The sequence below is a fragment of the Giraffa tippelskirchi genome, chromosome 4 (genome assembly GCF_054371585.1).
Source record: "Giraffa tippelskirchi isolate mGirTip1 chromosome 4, T2T-mGirTip1v1.2.pri, whole genome shotgun sequence".
Lineage (NCBI taxonomy): Eukaryota > Metazoa > Chordata > Mammalia > Artiodactyla > Giraffidae > Giraffa > Giraffa tippelskirchi.
Genome location: NC_137278.1, coordinates 42631997 through 42650172, shown reverse-complemented (window position 1 = coordinate 42650172; position 18176 = coordinate 42631997). Strand labels below are relative to the sequence as shown.

The window sequence follows — 18176 nt, the reverse complement described above, 5'->3', positions numbered from 1 at the left end:
ATGGAAATAGGATATCAGGATTTAAAACAAACATGGGGAAACAAACTGAGAATATGAGATAATCTACAAGAAAACTGGCCTGGACACTTAGATCAATGTCATTTTTGAAAGGTGGTAAAGCATTCTATATTAAAATAAATAAAGACAACTAAAGGCAATTGTGAGCCTTGACTGAATGCTGGCTCAAAAAAACTTTGCTGTAATACACTATTGGAACAACTGGAGAATTCTGAATGTGGACTAGATGCTGTATGAGGTTTGGAATTACTATTAATTTTCTTAGGTGGATTGATGATATTGAGATTATGGGAAAATTGTTCTATATTCAGGACATGAAAACTACAGTATTCAGGAGTAAAATATGTCACCTACAACTTACTTTCAAATGATTCAGTAAAAAATACACAAATAAAATGGCAAAATGTTAAAAATGGTTTATCTAAGTCAAGTACATATGACTATAACGTGTTCTATTCTTTCACTTTTCTGTATGTTTTTTAGTTTTCACAATAAAAAGTTGAAGGAAAGAAACTTTTCATATTTTCCAAACATTAAATAAATAATGCGAAATATAAGTATCAGAGAGAAAGAAAAACATTAAATTTGTAATGGCTAATCTGCCCTGAAGATGGCATTATTGTACAAGTTCAAATATGGAAGAAAAATCAATAAATTTCAGTCAAGTTTTAATGTTGTAGAAGAGTAATACCGCATATAGAACCTAGAATTCCTTAAAAGCTGAATGAGAAGGAAGCTGAAACAGAGGAACATTTACCAGACGCATTACCCAGGTACTATGTAAAAATCTCCCTTGCTTCTATATTAAAGTAATAGCTGCTTATAGAGAACGTTGATATTACAAAGTCACTCACAGCCAACTCTGAATTATCTATGAAATTGCCTATTACAGGTAAAATAATAGCCAGACTTCTTTTTTCCCTCTACCATTTCAATGTATACAAAACATTTCACCAAAGTGGTTAACACAGATATACTCACTAATCATTTTACTTCCCTTCTATTTTTCAAAAGTGATTACTTTACTTTATAATATACCCTACTTTATAAAATCTAAACTTCCTTGCCCTCTATTGACCTTCTATCATACTGTGATCCTCTAACTGGTCTCTCTGCTTCCATTTTAAACTATTCTGCACATTGCTTCAGGATTAACCTTCTAGAATGTTTTCATTCTGTCGTACTTCAGATCAAAAACCTCTAAAATTATTTATTATTTTCCAAACAAATGCCAAGCTCTACAAGTTGGTAGTCAAGGATTTCCACAATCTGATGCTTACCTTCCTTTCTAGCCTTATTTACTACTACCCATGGATAATCTCTGTTCTAGATAGGGTGGTCTAAATATCGCTTTAATCCATCAGGATATCAAGGCTTCCTTGTCTTTGTTAAGGCTGTGTCCTTCCTGGAATATTCATACCATCCTTCTACCTATTCATTGCCTCTTCTCCCTTCAAAGTTCATTTCAAATTTCATTTCTAGATTATATATATTAAGAAAAATATACACACATTCTAAAATATGAGCAAAAATAATCTCAACATTATTTTTAAAAGCAAAAAAGTTGAAACAACCAAACTCCTAAATAAGAAGAAACTGGTTATTTAATAAGCTACAGTACAACCAATGGATTACACTGTCATTAAAAACAGGATTGCAAACTTTACATCCATTGGGATGGGTACTATCCAAGAAAAATAAAACCAACCAATCAAACAACAGCAAAAAGTGTTGGCAAGGATGTGGAGGTACTAGAAGCCTTATGCATTGTTGGTAGGAAGAAAAATGGTGCAGCCATTTCAGAAAACAGCAGGGCAATTCCTTCAACAGTAAAAATAGGACAACCATATGATACAGCAATTCCACTTCTATGTATATCCCCAGAAGAACAGAAAGCAGCATCTTGAGGAGTTATTTGTATACTCATGTAACAGCAATATTATTCATAATAGCCAAGAGGTGGAAGCAACCCAAGCATTCACTCACAGATGAATGGATAAGCAAATGTGTTATATATACACAATAGCGTATTATTCATTTCAGTTCAGTTGCTCAGTCGTGTCTGACTCTCTGCGACCCCATGGACTGCAGCACGCCAGGCCTTCCTGTCCATCACCAACACCCAGAGTTCACTCAAACTCATGTCCATCAACTCAGTCCACCGAGTATTATTACATTATATAATATAATGTAATAATACTCAGTGGACTATATTACGGAGAAGGCAATGGCACCCCACTCCAGTACTCTTGCCTGGAAAATCCCATGGACGGAGGAGCCTGGTAGGCTACAGTCTGTGGGGTCGATAAGAGTCGGACATGACTGAGTGACTTCACTTTCACTTTTCCCTTTCATGCACTGCAGAAGGAAATGGCAACCCACTCCAGTGTTCTTGCCTGGAGAATCCCAGGGATGGCGGAGCCCGGTGGGCTGCCATCTATGGGGTCGCACAGAGTCAGACACGACTGACGTGACTTACCAGCAGCAGCAGCAGCAGCATACTATATTATTATTATTCAGCCTTAAAAAAGAAAGAAATTCTGACGTTTGCTATAGCATGGATGAATCTTGACAACACTATGAGAAGTGAAATAAGCTAATCACAAAAAGATAAATGCTGTATGATTCCACTTACATGAAGTATATAAACAGTGAAATTCACTGAGACAGAAAGAATGTGGTTGTCAAGGGCCAGGGGTGGGAAAATAAGGAGTTGTTTAATAGGTCATAGTGTTTCAGTTTTGCAAGATGAAAAAGTTCTGGAGATTGGCTCCATAACAACGTGAAATATACTTAACACTACTGAACTGCACATCTAAAAATGATTAAGATGGTAAATGTTATGTTACATATATTTTTACAACTTAAAAAAATGTCTAATAGAATTGCAAAATACTGAATGATATATATATTTCCACTTAACATATGACATATGTTAAGTGACATATGACATATATTTCCACTTAACATATATTGTTAAGTGGAAATAGGTTTTAAAGTAGTATGTCAGTATGATCCCAATTTTCTAATTTAAAATAAGCATACATATTTCCAAAAAAAAATGCACAGACATATACCACAATTTTAACAATGGTTACCTCCAAAGACAAAGTTACAAGAAATTTTTATTCATTTGTGCTTTTTTGGAATTTTCCAAATGTTTTCCTATGAAAACTTATTACTCTGTATATATTAGTCAGGGTCTCCAGAAAAACAGACTCAATAGGATATTTACAAGATAGTTATTCAAGGAATTGGCTCACCAACCAGATATGCAGGCTAAGAGAAGTCCCACCATCTGATTTCTGCAAACTAGAGAACCACGAAAGCCAACAGTATAATTCAGTCTGAAGTCGAGGCCTGAAATCCAGGAGGCCACTGGCATTAAGACCCGAGTTCAAAGGCCGTGAACCAAGAGCTCACACGTGTGAGGGCCAGAGAAGATAAATGTCCCAGCTCAAGAGGAGAGAACAAACTCTCCCTCCTTTGTCTTTCTGTTTTATTCAGGCCTTCAAAGGATTAGATGATGATGATGCCCACTCACACTGGCAAAGGCAGGTATCTTTACTCAGTCCACTGAATCAAGTGCTAATTTCTTCCAGAACACCCTCAAAGACACACTTGGAAATAATGTTTTACCATCAATATGGGTATCCTTTAGCTCAGTTAAATTGACACATAAAATTAACTATGACACTTCATTAATCTGGAACAATGCTATCATTAAACAGCGGAAGTTCAGCTTCAGTCTTATACCTACTTCCACTATAAATCTTTTCTAATGGCTATTAACCCTCAGAGGGCTTCCCTGGTGACTCAGTGGTAAAGAATCTGTCTGCCAGTGCCAGAGAAGCGAGTTCAATCCCTGGGTCGGGAAGATACCTTGGAGAAGGAAATAGCAACCCACTCCAGTATTCTTGCCTGGGAAACTTCATGGACCGAGCAACCAGGTGGGCTATACAGTCCATGAGGTCACAAAAAGAGATGGATACAACTTAGTGACTAAACAACAACAACCCTGAGAAAACTAGCCTTCCTTTGATCTGGGATATTTATGATCTATATCAGCAATTTACAAACTTTTGATCCTATATCCCATCAGAAAAAAACTTTTTAAAAATCATCATTTATAAATTATATAGGGTACAACATGCATTATATTAATGCACATAATATAAAATTATGCTAAATGGAAATTTGTTAAAAGAGGAAAGACATTTAAAATAATCTATTAATTGCTGGCAAGAAAGTACTTTGTACTCTCACTACTTTTAATAGATAGTAATGTGATTTCACTATGATTCATTATCATTAAAAGTCTTGATTTAAACTTCATGAAATGGTGATTCAAAGGTTTGGCTCTGAGTTCAATTTATTTTTATATCTGGCTTTTAATGCTTGTTATTGGGGCAGGGGAAAGTATCTCACATAGGAATGCAGAACCAAATGGAAGAAATCACTGATGACACTGTCTAAACTCTCTATTTTGAGATTTTTAAAACAAGGAAGAAAACTCCACTCTGGGCTTTTAAAGAGTTCATCATTTAACAGAATAGCACAATGATGGAATATTTCCAAACATCCATTTTTAAAAGAGATTTACAATAGCTTGTTTTTCTAAACACAATAGCTAGTATTTCTAAAAAATCAACTACTCTATTTTTTCACTATACTTTACATATAAAATTTTATATATATAACTTTTTTTATTTAAAAACAAACAAAAATACCCTGTGGGGACAGATTTAATATGTCTGTCTGTCTGTGTCTGTGTATTTCACTCTGTCTGGTTACATATTATTGTCAAGTCACATGCCATTTCTGGAAAAAAAAAAAAATTAGCAAGTTTGGAATGTTTTTTCTTCTTGTTAATAAAAACATACATAACATATTCTTGAATTTGACAGCTCTTTTGTACTTTTAATATATGGCTATGGAAAAGCTTGTATTAAGAGTAGGAGAATCCAACTCTATGCTTTGTTATTTACTCTGGTTCCATTATTAGTATTTATCCAAGATATGACTTCTCTATAGGAATTATTGAACATTTTGTAAGAGTTGGTTTATTTAAAACTAGATAACATAATCTGTAAACCTAATTAACTACTCATAAAAGGCTATTACATCACAAGGATGAACTAAGTGAAGGATACTAATGTTAATCCCTTGAGCTTACTCACTTATCTATATAATGTGATTATCTGATAAATAAACATGTGGACTGATTGAAGATGCTGGTATCAAACTTCATAACAAATATTAGTAAAAGTTCATTTCTTTTTTCTTTAGATAAAAAAATGAATATTCCTTAAGCTGCATGCAATCTGACAATGGAGTTTAGACTTGATCCACAAGACTGTGGTGAGCCATTACAGACTTAAGACATTGGTGTTGAATGATATATCATTCCAAGAGAGGAGGGCCAAGTACAGTATCTAAGAGGACTCCAACAACATTTCTGAAGAAAGAAAGAAAGATAAAAAGAAAAGCATGTGATAAAGAAGAGAAGGAATATCAAAGAAGGTAGAAGAAAAAAGGGAAGAAAAATCAGCTCAGTTCAGTTCAGTTCAGTCGTTCAGTCGTGTCCGACTCTCAGTCGTGTCCGACTCTTTGTGACCCCATGAATTGCAGCACACCAGGCCTCTCTGTCCATCACCAACTCCCGGAGTCTACCCAAACCCATGTCCATCAAGTCAGTGATGCCATCCAACCATTTCATCCTCTGTCGTCCCCTTCTCCTCCTGCCCCCAATCCTACCCAGCATCAGGGTCCTTTTCAATGAGTCAACTCTTCGCATAAGGTGGCCAAAGTACTGGAGTTTCACCTTCAACATCAGTCCTTCCAATGAACACCCAGGATTGATCTCCTTTAGGATGATCAGCTCAGAATTCACAAATAAAATATTAATACTAAGGGGAAAAAACCTCCTTTACATTTGGCAGTTAGGAAGTAACCACATCACATTGGGAAGCAATGTCAAGTCCAATAGTGGAGGTGGAAGCAGAATGCAGAGGTTGGAGTGAAATAGGTGAGGAAATTAACATACAGTGGCTATTGCTTCAAGAGACTCAATTATAAGATTACAAAACAGAATACACAGTACAATGTCATTTTGATATAAAAACTTAATACAGCTATATATATAATGTATGAAAAGGTATATGACAAAATGTTAATGATGGTAAATAACAGGCTTTTCCTGACCACAGTATTTAAGTACTTCCTCCTCTTACCTTATCCCCCATCCAACACACATATCCTGGTTACTCTCTACTATTAGCCTTATGGTTTGTGATCCTTATGGTACTTTCTCAAATTATAACTGATTATTTACCTGCTTATTTCCTGTCTTTCTCACTACATCATAAAATTATACTTGCTTCATTCATTTTTCTATACCACACCTAGCATGGATGAATGTTCAACGAATGAATGAACAAATGAATGACTATCATGGAAAAACAGGTAAGCACAAACAAGCCACTAATAATGTTTCTTGTAAGTTCATGTTCAAAACAATCTAAAAACCTAAGTCAAAAATACGTTACCTTGTTTGTATAACATTACCTGATGTCCTAAAATTTGATTCTAGATTTTTATCTTTCCTGTAACACAGTATAATATACTGGTTAAGAACACTGACCATAAAGTGAGTTAGATCTCTGTCATTTATGAGTAGTGTGACCTTTGACAACTTTCTTACGTTGCCCTCAGTTTCTTCATTTGTAAAATGGGACAGCAACAGTGTCTTCCTCATAGCAATGCTGTAACATTTAAACGATGTTGGGGTCCTTTAATGGACCGGAACCTGGTGGTCCAGAGTTAACGATAAGAAAGGAAAAGAGAGAAAGAGGCTGATATTCCCTGGTTTACCCAGAGAACCAATAAAACCTCTGACACAAGGTTTGCGTTGCTTCACGTAGGCACAGGGTGCCCTCTCGAGGAGGTCTTGAAAGCCCGGGCAAGAAAGTGAGCTCAACAGGCCTCTGTGATCCAAAGAATTAGCCTGAGGAAGAGAGAGAGAGAAAGAAAGAAAAAGAAAGACATGAAGACCCAAGCTCTGATGGAACAAGGGTGCTTTATTCAACATAGTGTGAGTATCTATACTGTTTTGCAAGGTAGCTTTTCAGCAAAGATAAGGATCACAAGACCAGACTTACAAATTACCAAGGAAATAAATCATAAAGCTAGAAGACAATCCATATCAAAGAAAGAGGGTCATTTTTACCATACAGTTCATAAAAAGTTAGAGGGTCATAAATAGTTACTTTTCACTGTAAGGAAAAACTAAGGAAGGAAATGCATGCATTCCTCAGTCCCGGGAGAGGCTTGCCACTCCTCTTAATTCCTGAATATTCAGGAATTAATAAGGAACAGAGGAAACAGCACACAGGAAGCCTCCTGATAAACACTCCCTGACAAAACGAAATATAATTTACATAATCTATGTATTTGGCACATAGGAGACATTTGACAAATAATTGCACTACTACTATTTATCATTATAAACATCTTAAGCCTTAACATTTGGACTGTGCCAAACAAAGTTTTAAAATTAAAGTTTAGGATTCCAAACCTCCTCCATTGCTTCAGTGCCTCTAGTTTGAGGTAGAGGAAGCAAACCAATATGGGCAGATAGAATTTACTATCAGAAAAGTGATCAAAGCATAGAACGGTGGTCCTCAAAGCCATGCCAGTCAAAGGAAAGAAAAAAGAGTAGTGGAAAATAATGATGAAACTTTTAGTAATTTTTGATAAAATAAAAGCAAAACTGTTTGTGAGAAAGAAGAGGGATGATGAGGCACAGAAGGTAGAAAAACTATTTTTGGAAGACATTTAATAATGGTCAAAATTCAGTCCATGGAAGTGGAGTGGATGAGATAGTTGGACCAGACTTTAAAAGATCATCTAGCTCAACTGTCTACCAATATATGAATCCTTTCTACTCCTGGTCTCACTGCCTCCATTTGAAGACCGTCAATAATGGAGAAGTGACTGCTTCAAAAGCAGATTATTACTATAAAGCAACTATAACTGCTTTAGGAAAAAAATTATCTCTTTATAGTAAACAGAATCCTGCTTTCCTGAATTTTGCATCACCTTTCCTAGTTCAATCACATTACAGGAATAATAAATAATTCTAGTCACAGGAAAGTAACATTACAAAGGAAGAAAGTGCAGAAAAAGAGGGCTAATGAGAGCTCAGAGTAAGGAGTGGGGCAAATACATGTAAGAGGTAAGGAAGAAAACAGTCAGAAAAATCATCCTACAGAAGTCAAGGGAGAAGGGTCCAGAAGGAAAGTATGAACAGTAGTGTCAACATGCTGCAGAGAGAGGGGTCAAGTAGGTTTTTAACTTCAGAAAGGACACTGGATTAGAACAGTTTTAGGACAATGTTTGGGGCAGAAGCCATACCACAAGAGGTTAAGCAAACGATGAAGTAACAAAGGCAACAATATCAACAGATTTTTGGTGATGAAAGAAAACCAATTAAGAGTTGAGCAAGAATTTTTTAGGCCATGGGAGACCTGAGCACATTTATAGGCAAACAGCAAGAAATCAACTGGGGGTGAGATTAAAAGAAATAAGAAAAAGTGGTGGAAAAAGATGAGGGAGAAGGAAGAAATAGATTCTCAGGGGGATAGGATGGGATGGATGGAGAGGAGAAAGCAGAAAAGATACTGAATATTTATACTCAGAGACTATGAGGCACCTTGGGCTATGCCCCACTTTGAGAAAAACAGGACTTTGTCAGGCAACAGTAAAAAAAAAAAAAAAAATGAGCAAGCTGATCCAGAAGAGTTGCCTTCCATACTACTCTTCTGCCTAATGCCCTTATTCATGATGTGCAGGAGATCAGCTGGGCCTTGGGTGAACCTGGACTGCATCACTCCCACCACTAGTTCTGAAAATTGTCTGAAGTCCTAAAATCAAAAGGGCAATGAAAATATGTTATCCATGAAATAAGGAAGGATGGCAGGGGAGAGGGAAGCAACCGAAAGACAAGAATAATAATAACAATAATAATTACTAAACACTATATGGTCCATAATTGATTAGTTTCATTTATATGATTTTGCTGGTCCTGCTAACAACCTTGCAAGAAAAACATTTCTGAATGAATCATGAATGAATGAATCAGTGATCCTTATTCTGTGATACAGAAACAGGTTCAAGAGTTAACTTGGCTTCACACCATTTAGCTAGTTAGTTGTGAAGATGTGATTTGCACTCAGATCTTCTGATTCTAAATTCCATATCTCTGTCTCCAAAGCCCATTGCCTCTCTGGAAAGAAAATTAAAAAAAAACAAATCTAAGTTTTTCACAACTGCCTCCCATCCATGTCAGGCACCCAGTGCTTTACTTTTCTGTCTTCTTTTTCTCATCAATTACTGATCCAATTATTTAGAAGAACAATCATTTTTTAAGTACATCTTATATTAAAAATAAATGGCAACAATAACCAATATCTTTGATAACTTTTTAAGGACTATTTTTAGGGCAGTTTTAGGTTCAATAATTTTACAAGACTGAAATGGGTAGAAAATTATTACTTAAGGAAAAAGACACTATACATTTTCATCAGTATAATTTACCATTTTTCTTAGCAAAAGGATAATTCCTGAGCTGCAATGAGGGATAAATATGCTACAATGGGTCACCAACATGAGAAGACAAGTACTTATTTATATGAGAGCATTAATTTGTAAGTATTTTTTGAAAGCTCAAATCTTTATGTTTAATAGTTAGCTTCATTATTGAGATCACTGTAAGCAATAATATATATGATATATAATATTTTATAACTTAGCTACTTTAAAAATTATGATTAAACTAGAGTCTATCAGATGATAAATCTTACATAGTGGAGAAGTATATTATTTTTGTTTTAGCTGAAGGAAAGAAGCTTAACTATACCATTAGCCAGAAATTGGCTCTCAAAATTCCAAAAGTGTTGTGCCAAGTGTTTCTTAGAATATGACATATTTGAGATATTTTAAATTAACTATGATTAAAAAATAATCTCTAATAATTTTTATCAAATCTATCTTTGGTTGGACATTAGACTGTTCTTTTTTCCTTGCATATATCAGTATTTCTAAATTTAGGGAAATAAAGTTGAAATTAAAGAAACACAGAAAATAAGAACAGAGTTGTGCTAATCTAATTTTCTTTTTCCTTACATTCCCATTTGACATTTATGAGACCCTGTGCCTTGCAGGAAACGCTAAATACATGTGTTTCCTAAAGTTCCTTATTTACTTTTTTTTTTTTTATAAATTTATTTATTTTAGTTGGGGGCTAATTACTTTACAATATTGTAATAGTTTTTGCCATACATTGACATGAATCAGCCATGGGTTTACATGTGTTCCCCTTCCTGGACCCCCCACCCACCTCCCTCCCCATCCCATCCCTCTGGGTCATCCCATTGCCCCGGCCCTGAGCCCTTGTCTCATGCATCAAACATGGAATGGTGTTCTCTTTCACATATGATAATATACATGTTTCAATGCTATTCTCCCAGAACGTCCCACCCTCACCTTCTCCCTCAGAGTCCATAAAATTGTTTCCTAAAGTTCCTTATTTACTTTTGATTTAGCGACAAAAAGGAACAATAAGAGAGAATCTTGTCTGGAAGGATAAGAAATATAAATATTTACAATATTAAATTTACATATTCTTAAATGGCTATAAAATAAGTAATATTTAATGTGTGACATTCTTATTAGGAATAAAATCACAAATATCCTCAAAATACGATATAAATACATTTTAAAAATCTAGATGTTATTAAAATTAAAACAATGTCTTTTTTCCCCAGCATCTACCATACAATATGCTATAAAAACATACTATAGTACTGTGAAAAATCTGTCTCTAATATGTAAAAAGTTGAATGAAAACAAAATATAACTTGGATGTTTTATTTTACTCCTTTAGAGCATTGATATTACTGTATTACTAGTGAAATTTTGTCAGAGTGAATCAGATAAGAATATGGTATTCTATTCTTGGTGTCTTGGCCAAACAGTAACAAACCCTAAAATCACTCATTCAAAGTTACTGGAGAATACAAATGTCTTAAATATGTAAATCAGTAGACACTTATTAACATGCCTACAAAAATAGTAAAATTAAAATAAAATCTATATAATCTACCCTACCTTGAAAGTAGTTGCTAAAAGAAAATTATATATTAATGTATTCTCAAGAAGGGCAAAAATGACACTAGGATTTATCCACTGTTTTGGGTTACCCTGCCTTGCTTTTTTCTAGAGTAAAAATAATCTAGTGTTAGGTCTATCTTTATTAATAAACTATATATTTTATCTAGCTCCTTGAAGGGAAGGGTCTTCAAATAATCTAACAAGTATGTACTCTATAAAAAATAATAAAGATGATGCTGTTGAAAAAAAATTTTTTAGAGAAAAATAAAGCAAAATAACTAGAAACTCATCTGCAGTGAGTCAGTAAGTGATTCAAGAATGAAAATATTTAAATGTCAGTTTGAAGTATAAAGTAACTGTAACTATGAAGTTCATTAGTACTATAACCCCAAACCAACAATGAAATAGCATTTTAATGAATTATTGCTTGGTATTACCTCTATACCTCTCCCCACTGTTTGGGTCTCTTAGCCCAGTTCTGCCTTACAAGCTTCTCTACTTAGATTGGATCTCATGGTCAATAACTTCAACAGTCTCCCTTGCATGTTAATTTTCTCCTTGCTCATCCATCTTCAATACAATCTGTCTTTGCTTTTGTTCCTGGGTGCAGAACACTGCCAGAAAAAATTTATGTAAAAACATGCAGATTATACCTTTATGAGTTCCAATCTCAAATGAGGCTCTGCTCAGCAGTCCTTTCACTTATTTATTCTCAAGCACTTCGCTTTCCCAATCCCCACAGTATTTTTAACAGACTTCATTACTTTCATGTTCCCTAGCTTACCTCCAATCTCATGCTCAAAAAGTAACTATCTACCACATATCAATAAAATAAAGTCCTCAGATATGACTTCTTCATTCATACCCTAACATACCTAATTCTCACCTATACACAACTCCTAAACTTTCTGAGTGCAGTATAAGATGTCTGCTCTTTTCCAGAGCTAATCCCCCAACCTGCTGCTCTTGACCTCATCCTTCTCCACTCCAAGACCTTGTTCTCTGAATTATTTCCTTACTCTCCTATTCAATTTCTCCTGTCAATTTCACCAATTCATCACACACAAAAAAAGTCAAGTACTAAAGTTCTTTCCTTCAGCTCTATCTATTCAAGCTAACTCTTCTTATCTCTCTTCACTGGCAAACCTCTATTCTCTTTCTTGTCTACCTCCTTAGCAATCCATCTTTCATCTTCACCACTTACTTGGCATTGGAAAAGTTGAGAAATGACTTGATTTCTAAATTCAGTTGCTTATATTCAGCCTTTCTGCTCTCACTGCTCTCAAAAGTCATCAAAGGTAATAAATGTAGACAGAATGAAAGAATTAGAAATATCACTATTTGTAATGCTCCAATGCAATGGCTGATTCAAGCAAAGGTCATTAATGGGGATGCTAAAACCATAAGTTCAAAAGATTGTTAGGAACATGATATTTACATGGCCACAAAGTATCACAAAGTCAATCATGTATTAAATAGTAGAGATTGTCAGTTCTTACCAAGTGATCAAGCTGGAATCACCAAAAGAGGACAGCCTGGTATTAGGTGTCTCCTAATGTGATAAAGTGATAAGTATATATATATATATATATCACCTGTTCTGTATTCTCATCAGAAATATTCTACCACAATTGAATCATAAAAAGACTAATTCAGAATATAGAATATACCTGAGGACAAACACCTCTACTTTTCAAACACTTAACTCAAGAAGAAAGGGTGACAATGAGACTAGTCCAGACTGAGAAAGACTGAAGAGACACAGAAGCCAAATGCAACGGATGAATCTTGACTGACTCTTGCATTAAAGGGAGAAAAAAATCTATAAAGAATTTTGGAACAAATAGGAGAATTTAAGTACAGACTATATGTTGAATAATGTTATAATTGCTCAATTGTTGATATTATTAGGTATCATGATAGTATTGTGGTTATACAAGAGAATGTCCCTGTAACTGGGAGATACAAGCTTAAGTATTAAGAATGAAGCATTGTAATATCCATATCCTGTTACCAGGTTTGGCAAAAGGTGTGTGTGTTCATTCTACTGTTCTTTTGACTTTTCTGTGAGTTTGAAACTTTTCAGTAATAATAATAATATGAATCAATGGACCAATGAAGGCTTAATAAGAACTGAAGATAAGCAGAAATGAATCAGTTAGATGAAGGGGAGAAAGAGTGTGATATGGAGAATCCTTCAGGAATAGGGAAGAGTAAGCACAAGGGTTTAGAGGGAAGAGAGAGCCTACTGTCAGAAACCACAAGTAATTCAATCTGTTTATTTAAGGGGAACAGAGAGTTGTGGAGAGTCACTAGACTAGAGAGATAAATTGGGAAAAGAACATAAATGAATTTATAAATTTGTTAAAGCAATAACGAATATGGATTTTATCATGAGGATAAAAGAAAATCACAGAAATAAATTAAACTGAGGAATGATATCATCAAATTTTCCCTTAAGAAAGATCACTGATTGTAACACTGGACTGGAGAGGACTAAGACTAGAAGAGATGAAATAGGAAACTTGTAATAATGTAGGTGAGAGATGACAATAGCCTAAACTCAGATAATAGTAGAGAAGATGGAGAAAACTGGATAGATTTTAGATCTTTCTCTATTTCTAACCACTTGTCAGTAAAATTTGTAACTGCTTACTGGGCGTATCTTTACCTACAAGTCTCAAAGACACCTAAAATTCAAGATATCCAAAACTTAAATTCCCTATCTTTACCCATCCTTCTCTACCTTCCTTCTTTATCTAGCTCAGTAAATAACACCATCTATATAGCTTACCAAGCTAGAAACAAATAGGGCCAACTTAACTCTTTGACCTCTCTACATTCTTCAATTTCTACACCAACTTGAATTGCCCTATGGACTCCACTCTTAATTACAAATCCAGCCCTTGCTCTCCATTCTAACTGACACTGCTGTAGCTTAGGATTTTATTTAGCCAAACTGAAAAACAAAACAAAACCAACCAGGTCACAAACTTTCTTAATAATTATTATGATTTCAAAATTATTCACTCCATAGGAGAAAAACATTATAAAACATGATGTATTACCACAATATTCATACACAAACACCCAATCTCAGAACTTAGTTTTAATCAAAAAGCTAACTAATTGAATATAAATTATTCAAATCAGTAGCATTTTTGACATGAAAATTTGCCCCCATTTCCTACAATCTGATTTTTTTTTTTTTGGTTACATCAGCTGTGGCTTGCAGGATCTCAGTTCCCCAACAACTGAACCTGGGTCACAGCAGTGAAAGCCTAGAATCCTAACCACTAGACCACCAGAGAACTCCCTACAATCTGATTATTTTTTAAGTTCACTATGAAGTGAAAGTGAAAGGGATGTCACTCAGTCGTGTCCGACTCTGCGACCCTATGGACTGTAGCCTGCCAGGCTCCTCCATCTATGGGATTTTCCAGGCAAGAATACTGGAGTGGGTTGCCATTTAAGTTCACCATACTTTTTAAAAAAATCCTACCAATACCACAACATGACTTATTTTGAATACTGTCTCCAACCATCCCTACCCTCATGCTGTCCAAAAAAATCTCACTGGATAGCTGGAATTCTGTTTTATCTGCAGTTTTACTTCTGTATGATTGTGAAGGAAAACTGACCAGTTTAACAAAATTCTAAGATTACATTTCTCCCCATTCATTTCAAGTATTTCAGTTAATCCAACTCTAAATCCACAACAACGGACTACTAAACATGTAGAAAAATCGAAACATCTCTTTATTATATAAAAAAGGATGTTGAAAAATAATAAAGAAACAAATCTAGAAATAAATGAGATTTTACAAATAGTGGATAGGTTTAAAACCCCTATGTCTTCAATTAAATCTTCACATGTGAAGAGCAATTACCAGTGGTAGAAAAATTCTTCTAGAAAAAAGGAAGGCATGAATAATAAATGAAGGCAGAAGGAATTATTCCCAATAAGGGAAATGCTCCAGGATAACTATAGTTTACTCTTGGTAAGGTCAAAACTTTTTGTATAAGTCATTTATGAAATTTTTAATTCTTAAATTATACTTTTTTATGGCTTTTCAAACAGCATATTTTGAAAACAAGGTAATCTTTCCTTGATAACTCAATTTCACCATTTTAATCATCTGTTTTATATTATGTTGTAATGGTGATGCCCTCAGGTGCTACTGAAGGAAGTCAGTCTGCCCACAGGTGAAAGAGCTTCAAATTATGGTGATAATACTAACTCCAACATTTTGGCCACCCGATGTGAAGAACTGACTCTTTGGAAAAGACCCTGATGCTGGGAAAGATTGAAGGCAGGAAGAGAAGGGGATGACAGAGGATGAGATGGCTGGAAAACATCACCAAATCAATGGACATGAGTCTGAGCAAACTCAGGGAGTTGGTGATGGACAGGGAAGTCTGGTGAGCTGCAGTCCATGGGGCTGCAAAGAGTCAGACACGACTGAGTGACTGAACTGAACTGACTAGTTCTTTCACTAGTTTGTTATCAATATATTTTTAGAACTCTCTTCTCCCTAGAGAGGTTTTCAGAAGTTACTTCTCTGCCTTGCTTTCTGTATTCCTGCTTCAGCATCATCTATATCCCTTTCTAATTTGAATCTTCTGAAACAAGTAACTTTTTTTATTAATTGAAGCATAATTAACATACAACATTATATTAGCTTCAGGTACAGTAACTAACTCATATAGTATTTTATAGCTGACATAGCATCTTAACACATTATCTCATTTAATTCTCACAATAACTTTAAAATACAAAAAGTACCACTATTCCTACCTTACAGATGAGAAAACTAAGGCTCAGAAAGATTGAGTAATTTATCTAATAAAGTCATATGGCTGGTAAATAACAAAAGTGATTGCAACTTTTCTATCTCCTTTCATCATCAAATTAAACTTGTTACAAAGAAATTAAATAAGAGTCAAAAGTGAGGCCTAGGACTTCCCTGGTGGTACTGTGGTAAAGGGGGCTTCCCCAGTGGCTCAGACGTTCAAGAACCATCCAGGTTCAATCCCTGAGTTGGGAAGAACCTCGGAGAAGGGAATGGCTATCCACTCTAGTATTCTTGCCAGCAGAATCCCATGGACACAGAAGCCTGGCAGGCTACAGTCCATGGGGTAGCAAAGAGTCAGATAGGACTAAATGACTAACACTTTCACTTTTCACTCTCACCGTGGTAAAGAAACTGCCTGCCAATGCAGGGGCCACCAGTTCAATCCCTGGTCCAGGAAGATCACACATGCCTTTGGGGCAACTAAGCCCATGCTCCACAACTACTGAGCCCATATTCTGCAACTAATGAAGCCTGTTTGCCTAGAGCCTATGCTCTGCAATTAGAGAAGCCACTGCAATGAAAAGCCTGCGAACCACAATGAAGAGTAAAACTGCTCACCGCAACTAGAGAAAGCCTGCATGCAGCAATCAAGACCCAGCACAACCAAGAATAAATAATTTTTTTAAAAAGTGGAGCCAATAAGAAAAAAAGATGAGATTCATGAGTAAGCTTTGAATTTTTATGCATCATAAAATACATTATTAATTAATTAAAACACAGCTTACTTCTCTTCCTTGGCAGTTGAAGCTACCAGAAAAAAATAAACCCAGGTAAAGAAAATACTATTTATCTATTTTCAATTCAAAAACCTATGTACCAGTAATGAACAATTCAAAACATAATAGCTCAAATCTGCAATAAAATAAGGCTGCCATCTTCAGAAAGAAAAACAATTATTTTACTTCAGATTTGAAGACAACTAAGCAGACTAAAAAAATATCTGCATTATGTCACAGATTTTTCCCTCACTGTCTCCTCTTGCAAAGAGAGAGAATTGCCAGAGGACCTAAAGTTTCATCTAACCAACCAAACAGTGCCCAGTGAGAATATTTTCCCATCTGGTGGAAGTCAGGAACATTAGCTCAGGCGCTTACCAGAATCATGCAAACCACAGGATTAGAACATTACTGATATTTAGGGTCAGATAATTCTTTGTTGTGTGTGTGTCAGGAGGTTGGGGGAGAGGCAAGGTGGAGTAGGATATGTCTGGCACATTATAGGATATTTAGCAACATCCCTGGCTAGAGGCCAACAGCACCCAACCCTCAGCCGTGACAATGAAAAATGTCTTTGGGCATTTCCAAATATCCCTTGGAGGGCAAAACTGCTCCTCTTTGAGTACCACTGATTTAAAAGTTAGGGCCCTGGGTCTTGAAAAAGGAGGCCTCCAACCAGCCCTGTATAATTTTTTTTTAATTGTGTTTCTAAAATGTGGATTTTTTAAAAATAAGATGGTAACAGTACAAAAAGATACCTAAATAACGTATATGCCATCCTCCTTTAGGTTAAAGCATTTTATAGGATTTTGTAACATGAATCACATGTATCGTCCCCTCCTCCCTCCATCCCAAAGATGGGGAAATGTCCAGTTCTCTCACTACTCTGCTAGTAAAATGTCAAATACATACATCCATATATACATAGATACTTATACACACATAAGATCTTCACAGTTCTAACTTGCAAATCCCCATTTCTTGCTTTACATGGTCACACTGTGGTTCTTGAGCCATGTGTCCTAGAGATTCAAGCTTCCACTCCAGATTTCCTCATCTGGTTCCTTCCATCTATTTGTGAAGGAAATAGGAAGTAAGCAGATGACCTTTAAGATCTTTTCCAACTCTAACATCCAACGGCAAAAACATTCCTTCATCTTTTACTTACTGACTCCCAGCTGACTAAACCACCTCCTCAGATCACTGAAGTCATTCATGCTAACTTTTTTCTTTCTCCAGTAGTAATCTATGATGAATACAACCAAACAGGATATCAACTGTTTAAAATATCACTTACTAATACCAGTGATCAGTTGATTATTTCCTGACTCAAACTATTTTAAACATGGAAATTAATTTTAAAAGAAAAACTTTCCAGGGAGCTGATACAGTATATGTGAGTGAACCATAACAG

At 35.3% G+C, this 18176-nt stretch overlaps 1 protein-coding gene across 14 annotated transcripts in view; it reads right to left on the bottom strand.

Moving 5' to 3' along the window:
* VPS54 (VPS54 subunit of GARP complex) overlaps positions 1 to 18176 on the bottom strand; it is a 101157-nt gene that overhangs the window by 80255 nt on the left and 2726 nt on the right. Inside the window, exon 3 of one of the 14 annotated variants that reach the window (XM_081588345.1) lies at positions 6586 to 7024. The exons of the other annotated variants lie outside the window; for them this stretch is intronic. The gene's annotated coding sequence lies outside the window, so the exon portion shown is untranslated. The remainder of the gene's footprint in view (positions 1 to 6585; positions 7025 to 18176) is intronic. 14 annotated transcript variants of the gene reach the window in all.